Source organism: Artibeus jamaicensis, unplaced genomic scaffold, assembly GCF_021234435.1.
Source record: "Artibeus jamaicensis isolate MK-2021 breed Jamaican fruit bat unplaced genomic scaffold, CSHL_Jam_final scaffold_1019, whole genome shotgun sequence".
Lineage (NCBI taxonomy): Eukaryota > Metazoa > Chordata > Mammalia > Chiroptera > Phyllostomidae > Artibeus > Artibeus jamaicensis.
The window spans coordinates 6,369,570-6,386,577 of NW_026522025.1; the positions used below are offsets into that span (position 1 = coordinate 6,369,570).

At 42.8% G+C, this 17,008-nt stretch overlaps 1 long non-coding RNA gene across 3 annotated transcripts in view; it reads right to left on the reverse strand.

Annotated features, from left to right (window-relative positions):
- The window catches only part of LOC119055716 (uncharacterized), a 47,982-nt gene that overhangs the window by 1,930 nt on the left and 29,044 nt on the right, over nt 1-17,008 (reverse strand). For 2 of the 3 annotated variants that reach the window (XR_005083741.2, XR_008389706.1), the window contains 3 exons: nt 7,248-7,353; nt 7,038-7,117; nt 5,523-5,806 (listed from right to left, as the gene is read on the reverse strand). This is a non-coding gene — a long non-coding RNA (uncharacterized LOC119055716). Of the gene's footprint in view, nt 1-5,522; nt 5,807-7,037; nt 7,118-7,247; nt 7,354-17,008 lie in introns of those variants that run through there. The other variant, XR_008389707.1, reaches the window with a different exon arrangement.

The following is a 17,008-nucleotide window of genomic DNA, read 5'->3' on the forward strand; positions in this document are numbered from 1 at the left end:
TTTCTGAGGTAATAGACCCAGCCCCAGAAGAATCACACACCTCAGTCCTAATCCTGCCATGGCCACTATCCAGCTGATGGCCTGAGCAGGTCACTCCTCTCTCGAAGCCTCCTGCAAGCTGGGTGACCTTATGCAAGTTTCTGCATCTGTCTGAGCCTCAGATCCCTCAACTGTAAAGTAATGTTAGCTACTTCAAAGGGTTATAATGAGAATTTAATAAAGCCATGATATATGTAAACTACTTAGAATAAAGTCAGTACTTAATATACAAGGGGAAACAAAGAACTGGAATTATCTTCTGGAGGGCAAGCCCCTTGTAGTACAGGCTTTCCCCCACTAGGTGAGTGTTCTAGGAACCCCTCTGTATCAATGTATTGGCTGATCGTGGCATGAGAAGCTGAATTTCACATCAGCAAATTTTTTTGAAGACTCTTTCAATGCCTTTGCCCATTTCATGATGGGTGATTTATGGGCACACTTGCCACACCATGCTGAGTGTTCAGCAGTTTTTGACTTAAAACAGCATGACCCCCATGTCCCACCCTCCCCATTCACCCAATTTCACCCCAAATAACATTTTTTGTTTCCCTGGATGAAAAAAATTCCTCAAAGGAAAATGTTTTTCTTATATGGAAGAGGTAAAACAAAAAACAGCAGAAGCGACTTCCGGCCAAGATGGACTTGTAGATGGAAATACTGTACCTCCTCACATAACCAAATTTAAGGACAACAAAGATTTAGAAACAAAAACACAACCAAAACAGACAGAAAAATTGAACTGTACCAAAGTCCGACAACAATGAACCATTCATCCAGACCGGTAAGAGGAGCATAGTTGGTAGCCAGTGGAGAGGGGTCCTGGCAGGAAAAGGCGGTAGTTAGTGGACCTGGGCAGGTCCAGTAAGGCTCGCAAGACAGCTAGCTGACCACGGACACACATTCACGCACAGATAAGCCAGGCAGGTTTAAAAATGGTCAGTGAGACAGACCGTGCAACCCAGGGCCCCAGCAATGGGAAATAAAGCCTAAAAGCACCAACTAGAAAAACTTTCAGGGGTTGAAGTGCCAGGAGAGGCTCCCAGCCTCACAGGAGAGTTCAGTGGGAAAACCCACAGGGTCCTAGATTGTACACAAGCCAACACACCCAGGAACCAGGACCAGAAGGGCCCAATTTGCTTGTAGGAAGTGGCAGAGGGGACCTCGATCGGGAGAGAAAGGAACAAGCACCATCACTCCCTCTCTGACCCTGTCCCCACATACAGCATCACAACGCAGCCACTGGATTGCTTCACCCTGGTGAACACCTAAGGCTCCACCCTTCATACCTAACAGGTGCAACAACAACAAAAAATAGCTCAAACGAAAGAACAGATCAAAGCCCCAGAGCCAATACATCTAAACAACCAAGAAATAGCCGACCTATCAGATGCACAGTTCAAAACACTGGTGATCAGGAGGCTCACAGAACTGGTTGATTTTAGTCACAAATTACAGGAACAAATGAAGGCTACACTAAGTAAAATGAAACAAAATGCAGAGGGAACCGATAGTGATGGAAAGAAAACTGGGACTCAAACCAATGGAGTGAACCAGAAGGAAGAAAGAAACAACCAAACAGAAAAAAATGAAGAAACAAGAATTTAAAAAATGAGGAGAGGCTTAGGAACCTCCAGGACATCTTTAAACATTCCAACATGCAAATTATCAGGATACCAGAAGGGGAAGAGGAACACCAAAAGTGGAAAACTTATTTTAACAAATAATAAAGAAGAACTTTCCCAATCTGGCAAACAAAATAGACTTCCAGGAAATCCAGGAAGCTCAGAGGGTCCCAAAGAAGTTGGACCCAAGGAGGAACACACCAAGGCACATCATAATTACATTAGCCAAAATTAAAATGAAGGAGAGAATTCTAGAAGCAGCAAGAGATAAGGGGACAATCACCTACAATGGAGTTCCCATCAGACTGTCAGCTGATTTCTCAAAAGAGACCTTGCAGGCAGGAAGGGGCTGGAAGGAAGTATTCCAAGTCATGAAATGCAAGGACCTAGATCCAAGATTGCTCTATCCATCAAAGCTTTCATTTACAGTGGAAGGGCAGATAAAGCGCTTCTCAGATAAGGTTGAGTTAAAGCAGTTCATCATCACCAAGCCCTTATTATATGAAATGTTAAAGGGACTTATCTAAGAAAAAGAAGATAAAAAAGATGAACAGTGAAAGGACAGCAAACTCACAGTTATTAACAACCACACCTAGAACAAAAGCAAACTATGTGGATGGCTAAATCAGGAATGGAGTCATAGAAATGGAGATCACATGGAGGGGTTAGCAACAGGGGAGTGTGAAGAGAAGAAGGGAGGAGAAGGTGCAGAGAATAAGTAGCATAGATGGTAGGTAGAAAATAGACAGGGGGAGGGCAAGAATAGTATGGGAAATGTAGAAGCTAAAGAACTTATGACACATGGACATGAACTAAAGGGGGAGAATGGGGGGAGAGGGTGTGCAGGGTGGAGGGGAATGAAGGGGGAAAGGGGACAACTGTAATGGCATAATTAATAAAATATATTTTTTAAAAACCAGCATAAGCACTAAAAGGCATCAAAATTGATAAATTTAAAAGCTGTTTGAAGCAGTGGAAAAACACCTTGATAAGTGTATTGCATCAAATGGAGAGTACTTTGAAGGTGACTGAAGTTTAAACATGTGAGAATAAATACACAATTTTTGTAAGTGAATTCTGGTTTTGCAGGGGTCCCCCACATATAATACTTGTTACAAACTCATAATACTTGATGTATAATGTTCTCACAACAATTGTATAGGTATACAATAGTTGAAATATAATATTTGATACCATTTCACCCACATTTTGTCTTCCAAAAGTTTCAAACCAAAAAATTCAACAAAAAAATCAATAGTCCTATTAACTCCTATTTTTTCTACACTTAGGTTTAGCAAAAGTTAATATTTTGCCACATTTGCTATTTTCTCTCCTTCTCTCTCATGTATGGTCACACATACACACCACTCTTTCTCTTTCCCTATCCATCTCTCTCTGTATATATTACATAATACATACACGTTGTGTGAGCCATGCAAGCATAACTTTCCAACATCAAAACACTGCATCTCTAAATAATACAACATGCATCTCCTATCTCTTACAATTATATTCCCTCACATGATATCATTATCATTCTTCAAAAATTTAACATTTATGAAATATTATCTAATATATATTCTATGTTCAAACTTTCTCAATAATGGCCTTTATGGATTTTTTCTTTTTTCCAATCCAGAACCCAAACAAGTATCATGCAGTGTATTTGGTTTTCATGTTTCTTAATTTTATCTAATATATGACATTACTTCTGCTTTTTTTTCCATGACATTGACATTTTTGAAGAACCCAGAATAGTTGATTTCTTACATATATTTGGGTTAGAACAAATGAGTAAATACATTAACTTTATTGGAAACCAGGATTCTCACTGTAAAAGATGAAAGATACAAGAATATCAAGAGCCCAGTGGTACTGGATCCGAACTAGAGATGGCAAACTCTGTATTACTCAGGGTTCTCCAGAGAAACAGAACCAAGAGGTTGTGTATACACATGGAAGGAGATTTATTTAAGAAACTGGCTCACATCTTTATGGAAGCTTCCAAGTCCAAAATCTACTAGGTAGAACAGCAGCCTGGAGACCCAGAAAGAGCTGATGTTATGGTTCTAGTTGAAAAGCTATCTGTTGCAGAATTCCCTGTTGCTCAGAGGAAATCAGTCTTTTTTAAAATTGACTTGGTGAGTCCCATCTTCATTATGAATAGCATTCTGCTTTATTCAAAGTTGAAAAACACCCAGAATAATGTTTGGTCAGCCAAGTTGACATATAAAATTGACCATCAAAGACTCTGAGAGAGATAGAGATAGACACACACACTCACACATACTCATATATTTATGTTAGCTCCACTCTGAAAGGGCCCAAAAGCAATGCTTGGGACCTCTGAGTACACTCATAGGAGCAAGAGAAATAGAAGCAATCATTCTGCTTGTCCCTGGGTTTGGCAGACTCAACTGAAATGCCGAGACCAATTCTTGGACACAGACAAACCAGATGCTTGCCCATGGGAAACTGTCCAGATTTTGGTTGGGCAGAGCAGGAAGGTGTAAGGACAGAGTAATAAAACATGTTATAGAAGACTGGTTGAAACAAATTGGAATGATGATGCTGATGGGATAGTAACTGTTGTTTGTGGAGTGGATGCCAAGAATCATACACAGTTTTTAAATGTACATGTATTATATCAAATTATCTCTGTGTTTCTGCAATTTGCTCCTTTATATCTAACAATAGGTGACTCCAATTCACCCACATTGCTCAGTGGAGCCTTAATTTATTCATTCAGCTCCTTTTTTATATTTCATCTACAAATGACCAGTCTATTTATCCATTCCCCTATTAATGTATTTTAGATCATTTCCAATACTTACTACAACACTATATGAAATGCTTGGTACAATGAACAGCATTTCATTTTTGTATATCTTCTGCACATGTTCAAGAGCTTCTCCAAGGCAATGATTTTACTTCCTAGAGGAAGCCCTAGTCCCAAGGTATGTTCAATTTCACCTCTACTAGGTATTGCCAGTGGCTTCCACAACTGATTTTATCAATTTATAATACCACTAGCGTGATATGATATGTGTCTCCTTGCCCTCATCAACCCTTGATCTCTTCTGTTATTTTTGCCAGTCTGATCATTAGCCTCATTTCAATTTCCCCATGATTAGTAATGTTAAACATCTTTGTATGTGATCATTGGCCATTCAAACTGCCTATTCATAATTTGTCAATTTTTCCATTGAGTTGTCTTTTTCTTATTGACTTGTTTAAATTATTTATATATCCTGGTTAATAATCTTTTAAAACTTGAATATATTGTAAATATTGGAACAAGCTCTGTAAACTTCAAAGCAGCATTTTAAAAGAGTTGGTTTTTATTAGTGTTCGTTTTACTCTTACATATGTCTTATCACCTAAACCAGAGCCCCCAGAGAACAGAGAATGTGGCTTCCTTATGTTTATTTATTCAGAGTGAGTGTTAATAGGAAGCAGCCTGGAATTATGGGGAAAGATTATGGCTTTAAAAATAGAAATGCATCAATACTGCCTCTGCCACTGAGTAGCTATGTGAGCTTGTTCAAGGTACTTAATCTCTCCAAGTCTGCTTTTTCTTTTACTGTCCTGAAACAAGAAGACTGTCTCACAGGGATTTCGTGAAGAATCATGTAAGATAATGTACGCAAAAATGCTTCCTATGGGATGTGGTAAATATTTGTTTGTGGTTAATTTAATTTCTCAATGGCTGAATAATAGCTTTGATTTATCAAGTGTTTCTTACGTGCCAGATATGACACAAACAGATACCCTCTGTTGTATTTTAACCTTCTTTACAGCTGAAGAACCCATACTAAGAAAGATTAAATAATTTAGACAGACAGATTATAAGTGGTGGCATGAAGCTGCAAACGCTAATCTAATTTATTATTGTCCAAAATGTATTCATTTATCCAATAACATTTATTGAATGTCTGCTATGTTCCAGGTACCTGACTAGGCACTGGGCCACATTAGTTGGAGCTCTTACAGGTAGCTTACATCCTGCTCCCTGGACCAAAACAGAAAGCAAACAGGCAAATAAGTTGTGGTATGTTATAAAACAAGTGCATAGCTAAGAGCCCAGAGGTTCTCTTTCAGGGAGGTGATCAAGGAAGGCTTCTTCAAGGAGATGACACTAGAACCTAAATAAAACAGATGAAAAATAGCAAATGGACCATTTGAAGGATAAAAGTATTTCAAGCAGAGGCAACAATAGTCAAGCCCAGCTCCAGTCTACACCATCAACTAAACTGAAACTATTTTCTTATTCCACATACACTGCTTGTAGCTCCTGCTTACTCCTTTCAGACTAACCCATGGTCAGGGAGAAGAAAATGTGAGCCCCAAGCAGCTGGGAAAGCCATCGTGCTATCCTGGACCCAGATCACCCCCAGTTGGGCAGTAGCCACCTGGACATCTTCCAGATGTAGGCCTCCCTCCTACCAACTTCCCTTCCACGTCACTGTTCCATCTCCCAGGCCCGAAGCCTGTGAAGTCAGCCAGATACGTTTGGCTTTGTTTCCCAGGTAAAAACTTTTCACCCTAGCACTCCCCATACCATCAACAGGGTGGACATTTGCAGATTGGCCTGTGTGTGTATGAGCTGAGAACCCCAGAGGATTGATTTAAGCCTGGCAGGCTGCCAGGTTTTCATTAAACCCCTTGTAAACCCACACTGCAGCTCTACAGAGCCACATCTGCCGAGGAAGCCATCTGTGATTTGTATCGTTGTGCTCCAACAAACCGCCAGCAGTGTGAAAAACTCCTCTCTGCTCAGCAGTGAACTGGAAAAGCAACATTAGTAATCACTTCTGCAGGCTCCATAATGACATAATGGGCATTGGCTTAAGTCTTAACCACAGAGGATGGTCCCCGCCAACAATCAGGGTGGATCCAAGTTGTCCTAAAAATTGTAGGTCATCACTCATGCCCACCTCTTTACCTAAGAGGATACAGATAAAGAATTTGCACTTTGCGACACATGGAGGAAAAAGTAATGAATGTTTAAAGAGTGTCTGCTAAGTATCAAGTACTTTATAACCAAGCCAACCTTAAAAAGCAAGCATTAATATATTCGTCTTACAGATGAAAAAACTGAGGTCAGAGATGTTAGATAGTGAACACAAAGCCACAAAGAGAGGTAAGTGACATGGCTGAAAGTAAACCCTGTGCCTTGTGAACTCCAATGACTGTGAGCTTGCTGCAGCCCCAGAAGGAGAACTCTGAAGATGGCATGCAAACCAAGTATTTAAAAGCTCATTTGATTTTTCTCAGACACAGTTCAAGAGTTAAAAAAATTAAATGGGGTGGAGCAAGTAGGACACCTTCTACTTTATAGAACTAAATAATGGAATCTGCACATGGGTTACTTACATGCTACTCCCTTTGAATTGAATGAACTGGAAGGCGCTCTCCTTCCCTGCTTCTTTCTTGTTCCTCCCCTCAAGCTCAGCCTACCTTGCCAAAAAAAAAAGAGAGAGGGAGAGATTCAGCCTGTTCCTGATTCCTAGACCCACATCCCAAAATAGAAACGTCCAGCCGGTGTTCATTTCACAAAGCACACCTTCCAAAAGCTGAGCTCACCCGTGTTTGCTGCTGCAGCCTTTTGGTGGTCTCCTGCAGTCTCAAAGCCAAAGTCCTTTTCCTTCTGAATCTGCAGGTATGAAGTTTTCTTTGCATCTTTCTGGTGCTGTACAAGACAAAGGGACAGGTTCCTTTCAGGGGGAGTTGAGGGGAGGCAACAGCTCTCATCAGCAGACTTGCAGACTGAGAAGCAGAGAGTAGTAGGAAAAAAGGCCTGTGTTTCAGGACCAAACCAGCTAAGGTCTGAATCTTGGCCGACACCTGATTGTGGTGTGATCTCAGACAAATGTTTACCTTTTGAGCATCTTTGTTTGTCCAACAGATCTAATGGTACCTACCAAACTGGGTGACTCTAAGAGACCGAGAAGACAATACATCAAACACAGGCCCATGGTAGAGTTCAATAAAAGTTAATTGGCTTTCCTGATTGTCTACATTTGTCTCCCACTTGGCTACAGCTTCAAAGAAAGATTCCAAAAAACGTCGAGTTGATAGTTTTCTTTTGGAGGAATAGTTTGATATTTCAGATGTTCTTGGGTCATCCAAGAGTTTAACTTTCATCAGCTTTCCCTCATACAAACTCCTAGAAATAATCCCCTGATCTATGTCCCACTGAAGCCAAAGTGCGCCTGGACAGAGAGAACCAGATCATGTTTAAATGGCCTAGCGGAACTCACCCTTCTTCTGCCGACTGCCAGGTTAGCCAAAGTTTGCACTTTCAGAAAAAAAGGGAGATGGGGGAGGAAAAGTGCTGACAGTAAAGAAAAACTGCCCCTATGAGAGAGTTTTAGGCTTGACAACAATTCGCAAAATATAATCATCATGTACATATTCATCGTGTAAGCGTTACAAAACGAATCCAGTTGGATTTCGGGCACTATCACTTGAGCAAATTACTCAATACCTCTGAACTTCAGTTTCCTCTGTTCTAAAGTGGAGACCAGAGATGATAATAATAACTACCTTTCAAGATGATTAAAGGGATTACACACTAAATCCATGCAGCTATGAGGCTCAGTGCCTAGGAGAGAGCAGGTGCTTAATAAATGGCTGTTTTATTGCTTACAAAACACTCTTTTGATATCCACAACAACCCTGTAAGGTAAGAATCATGGATCCCATTTTTTAAGAGGAGGAAATGGAGATTCGGGAGGGAAAAAAACATGTTTAAGCTCCCACAGCCCTGGCTTGGCTTGCAGTGGGAGGACCTGCTCTCCGATTTATTTGGCTGCAAAACCTTTTTCCCTTCTAGCACGTGCACACACACACACACACACACACACGCACACGCTTCTGCCACATTGGTCCTACAGATGCAGAGAGGGGAAGGAGATTTTAAGCACGTTTTGTCTCCATTAGAGCTGCTGCCTCTCCTTTGGCTCATTTGTTCCATCTCTATAGCCCTGGCTGAGGTCTCCATTCTGCTGCCAACCTCCCCCTGCCCCACCTCTGCCGCCAACCGAAGCTCCCACACGGCCAAAAAGGCCGCTGAGAAACCGCATCCTCTTCCCTCCCCACCGTGTGCCTTTGAAGTGAGCCTGTCATCTGACCGGTTCCTGCTCAGGCTACAAATCCCAGACTCCTTTCCTACCTGGAGCCCTGGGTTCCCCTCGCGGTTCAGTGCAGACATTAGAAACGTCTGCCTGATTTTTTGCAGTACTTAATTTCCATCCAGTCTGAACTGACTAAGCACCTACTCTGTGCCAGACACTAGGCCTGGCTCTGGAAAGGGAGAAATGAGTAAAACATGGGCTCTGCCTTCACAGAACCCATGGAACATGAGAAAAGCCAATTTGGTTCAGCTTTAATAAATAATTGCTGAGCACCCACCATCCACCAGAACCTGTGCTTGACCCTAGGGAATACAAAGACAAATAAGACGTCAGGCCCCTGGAAGAGTTTACAGTCAGCGGAGCCTCCTAATTAGCATACTGATACCTACCATGTACCCGCTGCTTACTATGGCTCCTATATTGTGCTTTACACAGTCTCTCCAGTCCTCAAAATAAAAGAACATTTTGAGATAGATGTTTGAAAGGACATAAAAGTTTCTCTGTGCAAAAGCAATCACAATGATGAAGATTCTAGAAGTCAGGTCTGCTTTTCGTCTCAAAAGTTGCTGGGTTTTTTTGGCAGGGTTGTGGCAGACCCGTTGTTCCTATTATTACCTCACATTTCAATGGTGTGTGTGGATTTTCCAGAGCATATTCCCTCTATTATCTCATCGGAGTGTCAGGATCTCTGTGTAAGTAGTACACAGCTCTCTGTGAGGCTCAGAGGCGGTCACATGTCAGGGGGAAGAGGACTGGCCAGCACCAAGACCAGCAGTGCCCCTTCATCCTCACGAACCCTGGAGGGGAGCTGACCTATTTCCCTCTCTTCATTTTCTGTTTAAGGAAACTAAGGCGGAGAGCACATTTCCCAAGCACACAGAACTAGCCAAGAGAAATCCTGGACTCAAGCGCAAGTCCTGCTGCAGGCAGAACCTCTGACAGCCAGGTCCATCCTCACGACAAACCAATGCCCTCATCGCAGGCCTGAGGCAGCCTGGCCTACCCAGCTGAGAGGCGTGAGTGACCTCAGAGAAGCTCAGCACAAGCTTGTTCCCACAGCCATGTGACTCTGGGACACCCATGGAAGTTTTCTGGACCTCAGTTCCTCATTGCTCTAGAGGCAATGCTAACCTGGACTGCCCATTTCATGGGCTTCTGTGAGGGTCTGCTAACATGTGAAATAGACACAAGGAAGGCTTTGGAGAAGTCTCAAGTGTTCAGGACTGTCCTTCATAAAGCTCCTGTGCTGACTTATTACTATAGAGTCAGAAGCCCAGGAGACAAAAAGCAGACAGGCCATGATCCCTTCTAGGAGCCTTGCTCTGGAACCAGGACCTGTCTCTCCAAGGGGCCAAGGGAGGCCCATCATCCACAGAGCCAGACCCCTGCCCTGGTGATTTATCTGTCTTTGCTTCTTCAGCTGGGCTCAACTTGCAGACATGGAGGGGATGGGCTATTACATAAACAGACAGGTCTGGTCACAGGGTGACAGGGTCCATGCCAAGAACCCACTTTGTTTTAATGAATGACACCAAACGCTTAGGCCATAAACTCTTCAGATTGCTGTGCCTGGCAGTAATTACATGCCTCCCATTAATAAATCCTATTTCTGAATGGTTTACTGCGCCCCTTTCTTCAAACACTGCAGGCTGAAACCTGCCAGATTGAGCCACAGGCAGACTTGTGAAGACAAGGCAAATAAAGCGGGCGGCTCTCTGGGCATGAAAGGGCAACAGCCATGGGCACCGAGAGTACCACAGGCTCTGCCCCACACCCAGGTGCCGAGGAAGAGGAAGGCTTGTGAGTCTCACCCCCACACTCAATCACTCTCTGACTCCCATACATTTTAACATCCAAATGGAAGTCGAAACCATCAGCCCCACCTGGAATATAGTGACAGTCATCTCGTCATTATCTAGCCCATCTTCCACACACTGCCAGGGTGATTGTCCCAACGTACAAGTCTGACCACTCACTCTCCTGTTTAAAACTCCACAGTGCTCCACCACACTCCAGGAGAAAGGCCATGCCTCTCAAATCAAGGCCCTTCAGGGTTGGAATCCAGCTAGTGCCCAAGCTCATTTCCCAGAAATGACCCTTCCCATTATGCTCTATTCCAGTGGTCCTTAAAGCATGGTTTTTGGACCAGAAGCATCAGCATCACCCAGGGACTTCTGAGAAATGCAGATTCTCAGGCCCCACTCAGAACTACTCATTCAGAAACTCTGATATAAGACCTAGCACTTTGTTTTTTTTTATTTTATTGATTATGCCATTACAGTTGTTCTATTTCCCCCTTCATTCTCGTCACCCTGCACACCCCTCCCCCCACCCTCCCTTTAGTTTATGACCACATGTCTCAAGTTCTTTAGATTCTGTATTTCCCCTACTATTCTTACCCTCCCCCTACCTATTTTCTATCTATGGTCTATGCTACATATTTTCTGTACCTTTTCCCCCCTTTTCCTTCTCCCACTCCCCTGTTGCTAACCCTTCATATGATCTTCATTTCTATGGTTCGCTCCTGATCTAGTTGTCCTCTTAGTTTGCTTTGTTTTAGGTGTGGTTGTTAATAACTGTGAGTTTGCTGTCCTTTCACTGTTCATGTTTTTTAACTTCTTTTTCTTAGGTAAGTCCCTTTAACATTTCATATAATAAGGGCTTGGTGATGATGAACTGCTTGAATTTGATCTTATCTGAGAAGCATTTTATCTGCCCTTCCATTCTAAATGAAAGCTTTGCTGGATAGAGCAATCTTGGTTGTAGGTCTTTGGATTTCATGACTTGGAATACTTCTTTCCAGCCCCTTCTTGCCTGTAACATCTCTTTTGATAAATCTGCTGACAGTCTGATGGGAACTCCTTTGTAGGTGACTGTCCCCTTATCTCTTGCTGCTTCTAGAATTCTCTCCTTCATTTTAATCTTGGCTAATGTGATTATGATGTGCCTTGATGTGTTCCTTCTTGGGTCCAACTTCTTTGGGACTCCCTGAGCTTCCTGGATTTCCCAGAAGTCTATTTCCTTTGCCAGATTTGGGGAAGTTCTCTTTTATTATTTGTTCAAATAAGGTTTCCACTTGTGACTGTTGCTCTTCCCCTTCTGGTACCCCTATAATTTGGATGTTGGAGCATTTAAAGATGTCCTGGAGGTTCCTTAGCCTCTCCTCTTTTTTTGAATTCTTGTTTCTTTATATTTTTCCGTTTGGTCATTTTTTTCTTCCTTTTGGTCCGCTCTCTTGATTTGAGTCCCAGTTTCCTTTCTATCACTATTGCTTTCCTGTGCATTTCCCCTCATTTCAATTAGTTGAGCCTTCATTTGTTCCTCTAATTTGTGGCTAAAATCAACCAGTTCTGTGAGCATCCTGATCACCAGTGTTTTGAACCGTGCCTCTGATAGGTTGGCAATTTCTTGTTCACTTAGATTTATGGGCTGTGGGGCTCTGAGGTCTTCTTGAGCCATGTTTTGATCTGTTCGCACCTGTTACGTATGAAGAGAGGACCCTTAGTTGTTCACCAGGGTAGGGCTACCCAGGTTGCTGGTTTGTGACGCTGTATGTGGGGGCAGGGTCAGAGAGGGAGTAATGGCGGTCCCCTCGCTCCTTCCTGCTGCTGGGGCCTGCCCGGTCTGTCTCACTACTCACTCCTTCAGTGGTTTACCTGCTCACAAATGTGTGACCACGGTCAGCCAGCCGCCTCGCGCCTTTACTGGGTCAGCCCGTCCCTACCCCACACCTGGGATTTGCCCTTGGCTGCCTGGGTCAGGGGATCTTTTTCACCTGACCCACTCCCCTGCTGGCTTCATCCCTCTTACCGGTCTAGCTGAGTGGTTTGTTGTTGTCGGAGTCCATATTGTTCAATTTTCTATGGTTTGGCTATTTATTATTGCTAAAACTTTGTTGTTTTTAGATTTGGTTGTGCGAGAAGGCAAAGTGTTTCCACCTATGCCTCCATCTTGGCGGAAGTCTCCGATTTGTGTTTTTTCTTTGAACAAACCCTCCAGATAATTTTGATCCATGTTACAGTTGAAAGATACCTCTTTACCCACTGTTTTTTAGACTTTTTCTTCTTTTTAAGTATATTTTATTGATCATGCTATTATAGTTGTGCTAATTTTTTTCTCCCTCCTCTACCGGCACCACCCCCCACTCTAGCATCTCTCCACCTTAGTTAACATTCATATGTTATACATATAAGTTATTTGATTTCTTTGTTTCCTATAGCATTCTTAACCTCCCCCATTTTATACCTATCAGTTATGCTTCTCGTTCCTTGTCCCTTTCTTCTTCTATCCTCCCCCACCCACTGATAACCCTCCTTGTGATCTCCATTTCTGTGATTCTGCTCCTGTTCCAGTTATTTGCTTAGTTGCTTTTCTTTTTTTTTAGGTTCAGTTGTTGATAGTTGTGAGTTTGCTGTCATTTTACTGTCCATAGTTTTGATCTTCTTCTAACAATTCATGTAATGAGAGCTCAGTAATGATGAACTGCTTTAACTTGACCTTATCTGGGAAGCACTTTATCTGACCTTCCATTCTAAATGATTTCTTTGCTGGATAAAGTCATCTTGGATGTAGGTCCTTGTCTTTCATGACTTAAAATACTTCATTCCAGCCCCTTCTTGCCTGTAAGTTTTTTTAAGAAATCATTTCTTAAATGACTTATAAGACTGTTTTCTAAGACAGTTTTTTAAGACTGTCTTATGGGTACTCCTTTGTAGGTAACTGTCTCCTTTCCTCTTGATGCTTTTAAGATACTCTCCTTATCTTTGATCTTGGGTAACTTAATTATGATGTGTCTTAGTGTGTTCCTCCTTGAGTCCAACTTCTTTGGGACTCTCTAATCTTCCTAGACATCCTCAAAGTCTATTTTCTTTGCTAGATTGGGGAAGTTTTCCTTCATTATATTTTCAAGTAAGTATTTAATTTCTTGCTGCTCTTCCTCTTCTTCTTCTGGCACCCCTATAATTTAGATGTTGGAGCACTTAAAGTTGTCCCAGAGGTTCCTAAACATCCCCTCATTTTTTGAATTCTTGCTCTTCATTCTGTTCGAATTGAATATTTATTTCTTCCTCTTGTTTCAAATCATTGATTTGAGCCCCAGTTTCATTCCCTTCTCTGTTGGTTCCCTATATACTTTCTTTTATTTCACTTTGTATAGCCTTCATTTTTTCCTTTGTTTTGTGACCAAACTCAATCATTTCTGTGAGCATCCTGATTACCAGTGTTTTGAACTCTGCATCTGACAGTTTGCCTATCTCCTCATCACTTAGCTCTTTCTCTGGAGTTTTGATTTGTTCTTTCATTTGGGCCATATTTCTTTGTCTCCGTGCACCTGTTACATAGTAAGTGGTGGAACCTTAGGTATTTGCCAGGGCAGGCAACGCTCTTTGCTGTCTGTGGGGGAGGGGTCAGGAACAATGCAGTTCACTCCACTGTAGCCCCACTTGCTTCCTACAAGCAGTTTGTACCCTTTCAGGTGCTGATTTTCAGGTGGGTGGGTTTGTGTACGTTCTAGGATCCCATGGGCCTTAGCTGGAGGTTTTGAGTTTTTAGTTTCCTGGTCAGCCAGCCCCTGCCTTGCCCACGTGGTCCACAGCCTTTCAGCAGTTCCTCTCTGTCCAGCTGCCCATCTCTGATCCTCCTTCTGGTATAGATGAATGTTTCTTTAACTCCTTGGTTTTCAGAGTTCCATGCTGTTTGATTTTCTGGCAGTTATACTTATCTATTGTTTTTAAATTGATTGTTATCCTTCTTTTGTCTGTGCAAAGAAGTGAGTAAGGTGTTTCTACTTACACCTCCATCTTGGCTGGAACCCTCTGTTTCTTATACTTTAATGTGGGCAGGAACCAACTGGAAATCTTGTGAAAATGGATTTTGATTTAGTTGGTCCAGGGTAGAGCTCCACATCCTGCTGACCCAGCAAGTTCCCAGGTGATGCCAACCCTGATGGTCCACACAGCAAAGCAGCAAAGTTCTGGATTTCAGTGAATGCCTCATAATTTCTCAACCACACCTACTACTCCTTGCTTCATGCCATTTGTGAGTGCTGTTTCCTCTATCTTTCCTAGTTTTCTTTTCCTCCCTTTCTGACCTCCCTGACCTACCAAAGCATTTCTGCTCACCTACCAGAAGTCAACAAATAGAACCCCTACATTCAGAAGATTTCCTTAACCACTCCTCAGGTAGATGAATGCTCTCCTTTCCCCATGTTCCCACAAGACTCTTAAAACACATACCACATCAGAGCATTGATCACACTATTCTGTCTGTCTATCAGCACTCCCCTACCCACAATAAATACTTCAGGAGCAGGACTTATTTCATCTCTATGACCACAGCACAAACTCAATACCTGACACATAGCAGGAGAATAATGGATAGAGTGAATGAATGAATCCTTAACAACCAGTCCTACCACTGGGTAGAGCAATAAACAAAGTATTGGGGAACATTGGCTCCTTGCTACTCTACCCACCAGGGGATCTGTGCTAATTGCTAAAGGTTTTTTTTAAAGCAGGTAATAGCAAACTCTGCTTTCTAAACCAAACTGACTGCCTCACCCTAAAAGACAAAACTCAGAGAGATGATCTTCCTGAACCCAGGAGGCCCAGAGAAAATTTCAAAGAGGGAATATTCAAACAGGAGGTATGTACATAGGGATTTCTCAGAGAGGAAGACTCCACACAGGGAAATTTCACCAAACATGCATTTCCTCCACATTCATCCACCCCTTACTATGTGACAAACACTTTTAAGAAGTGAGTATAAGAGACGAATTAGATATATTCCTCACTCCCAAAAAGTTTAGCTAGATGTAGAAACAGTCGAGCACAAGGCAGAGTGATGGGGGTTGTGGTTCAGGTATGTGCAGACCATGGAACAGGTGCTTTTTGTTTGGACAAAGGAGATGGATACACATCAAGAAGGAGATGATATTTGAGCTGCATTGAAGGATGAGTTCACTTTTTCAGGCAAAGCATAGGAAAGAAGGGGATTTTGGGCAGAGGCACAGAAGCAGGGGATAGGAAGAATGCTGCCTGTGAGGGGAACTGCCAACACGCTGGTGTAGCAGGGCTAAGTGGGATGGGGTGGGGATTGGTTTTAGGAAGGTAAGCACAACCAGATGGGTCATTTAGCAAACATTTATCAAGCACCTACTATGTGCCTGGTACTAAGGTAGGCACTGTAGAGGCAGGCAACCATAAATAACATAGAAATGGCTTCTGCTCTCCTGGGAGTTTACTGTTTATAGTTTAGTAGGAGTGGTGGGGCAAACACAAAGAAACACGAATAAAATATCTGCATGCTGCAGTGTACAATAAGCCAGGCCAGAAAAGAGTGAGGGCTTTCACTTCAGGTAAAATGGCAAGGAAGGACTGTCTGAGCAGCTGAACATAATCAGAGGAGGAAGAAGGGAAGGGCAGAGAGAAGAGAAGCCTAAGCAGAAAGAAAAGATGAGGCAAAACTCCTGAGGTGAGAAGGATCATGGCAAATTTAAGAAATCAAAAGTGGATGGAATTGGTGATGGAAAGGACAGCAACACAATGTGACAAGAAAGGATTGGGAAGGGACTTGCAGGCATGCTGGGTGTTTGGAGGGCTCATAGCAGGAAGAGTTTTCCTTTCTCTCTCTCTCTCTCCCCCCCAAAAAGATAACTCAAGTTCCTTCGTAGAAAATAGACTGGAAGGAGACTGAGGACAGATCCTCGCTGGAGGCTATATAATTGCCCTGTGGAGAAAAAGCCAGAACAAATGGGCTGGTGACAAGCAGAGAAACTGCAGCCTCAGGGCTTGTCTTCCTTAGGAAATTTCGAGGCTAGGAGCTCCCAAACAGGAACCCTCTGTACTGAATGAGAATACTCAGCAAATCCTCTTTCAGGAGGTGTCATTGAAAAGAGCACCTTTCCTTTCTGCAACATGCCTTCCATTTGCCAGAATTCTGGACTGGGGTACCAGCCATTTGGCTCAAGCCGTGAGGAAGCTCTACAGCAGCCATATTCCTGGCCAACATGTGTACCGATGCTGGCAGGCACTGAAAAAGGCAAAGGTAACTCACATATTCTTGACCTTGCCACTGTTGGGCTGCTGTATGGCACCCTGCCCAGCCAAGCCCCCATCAACTAAACTCCTGAAAAAGGGGGATCTGAAGAGTACTGGAGAAGTGGTGGCTCCACAATCAGAATGGCAAGGGGCACTGCATGCCTGCAGCTGT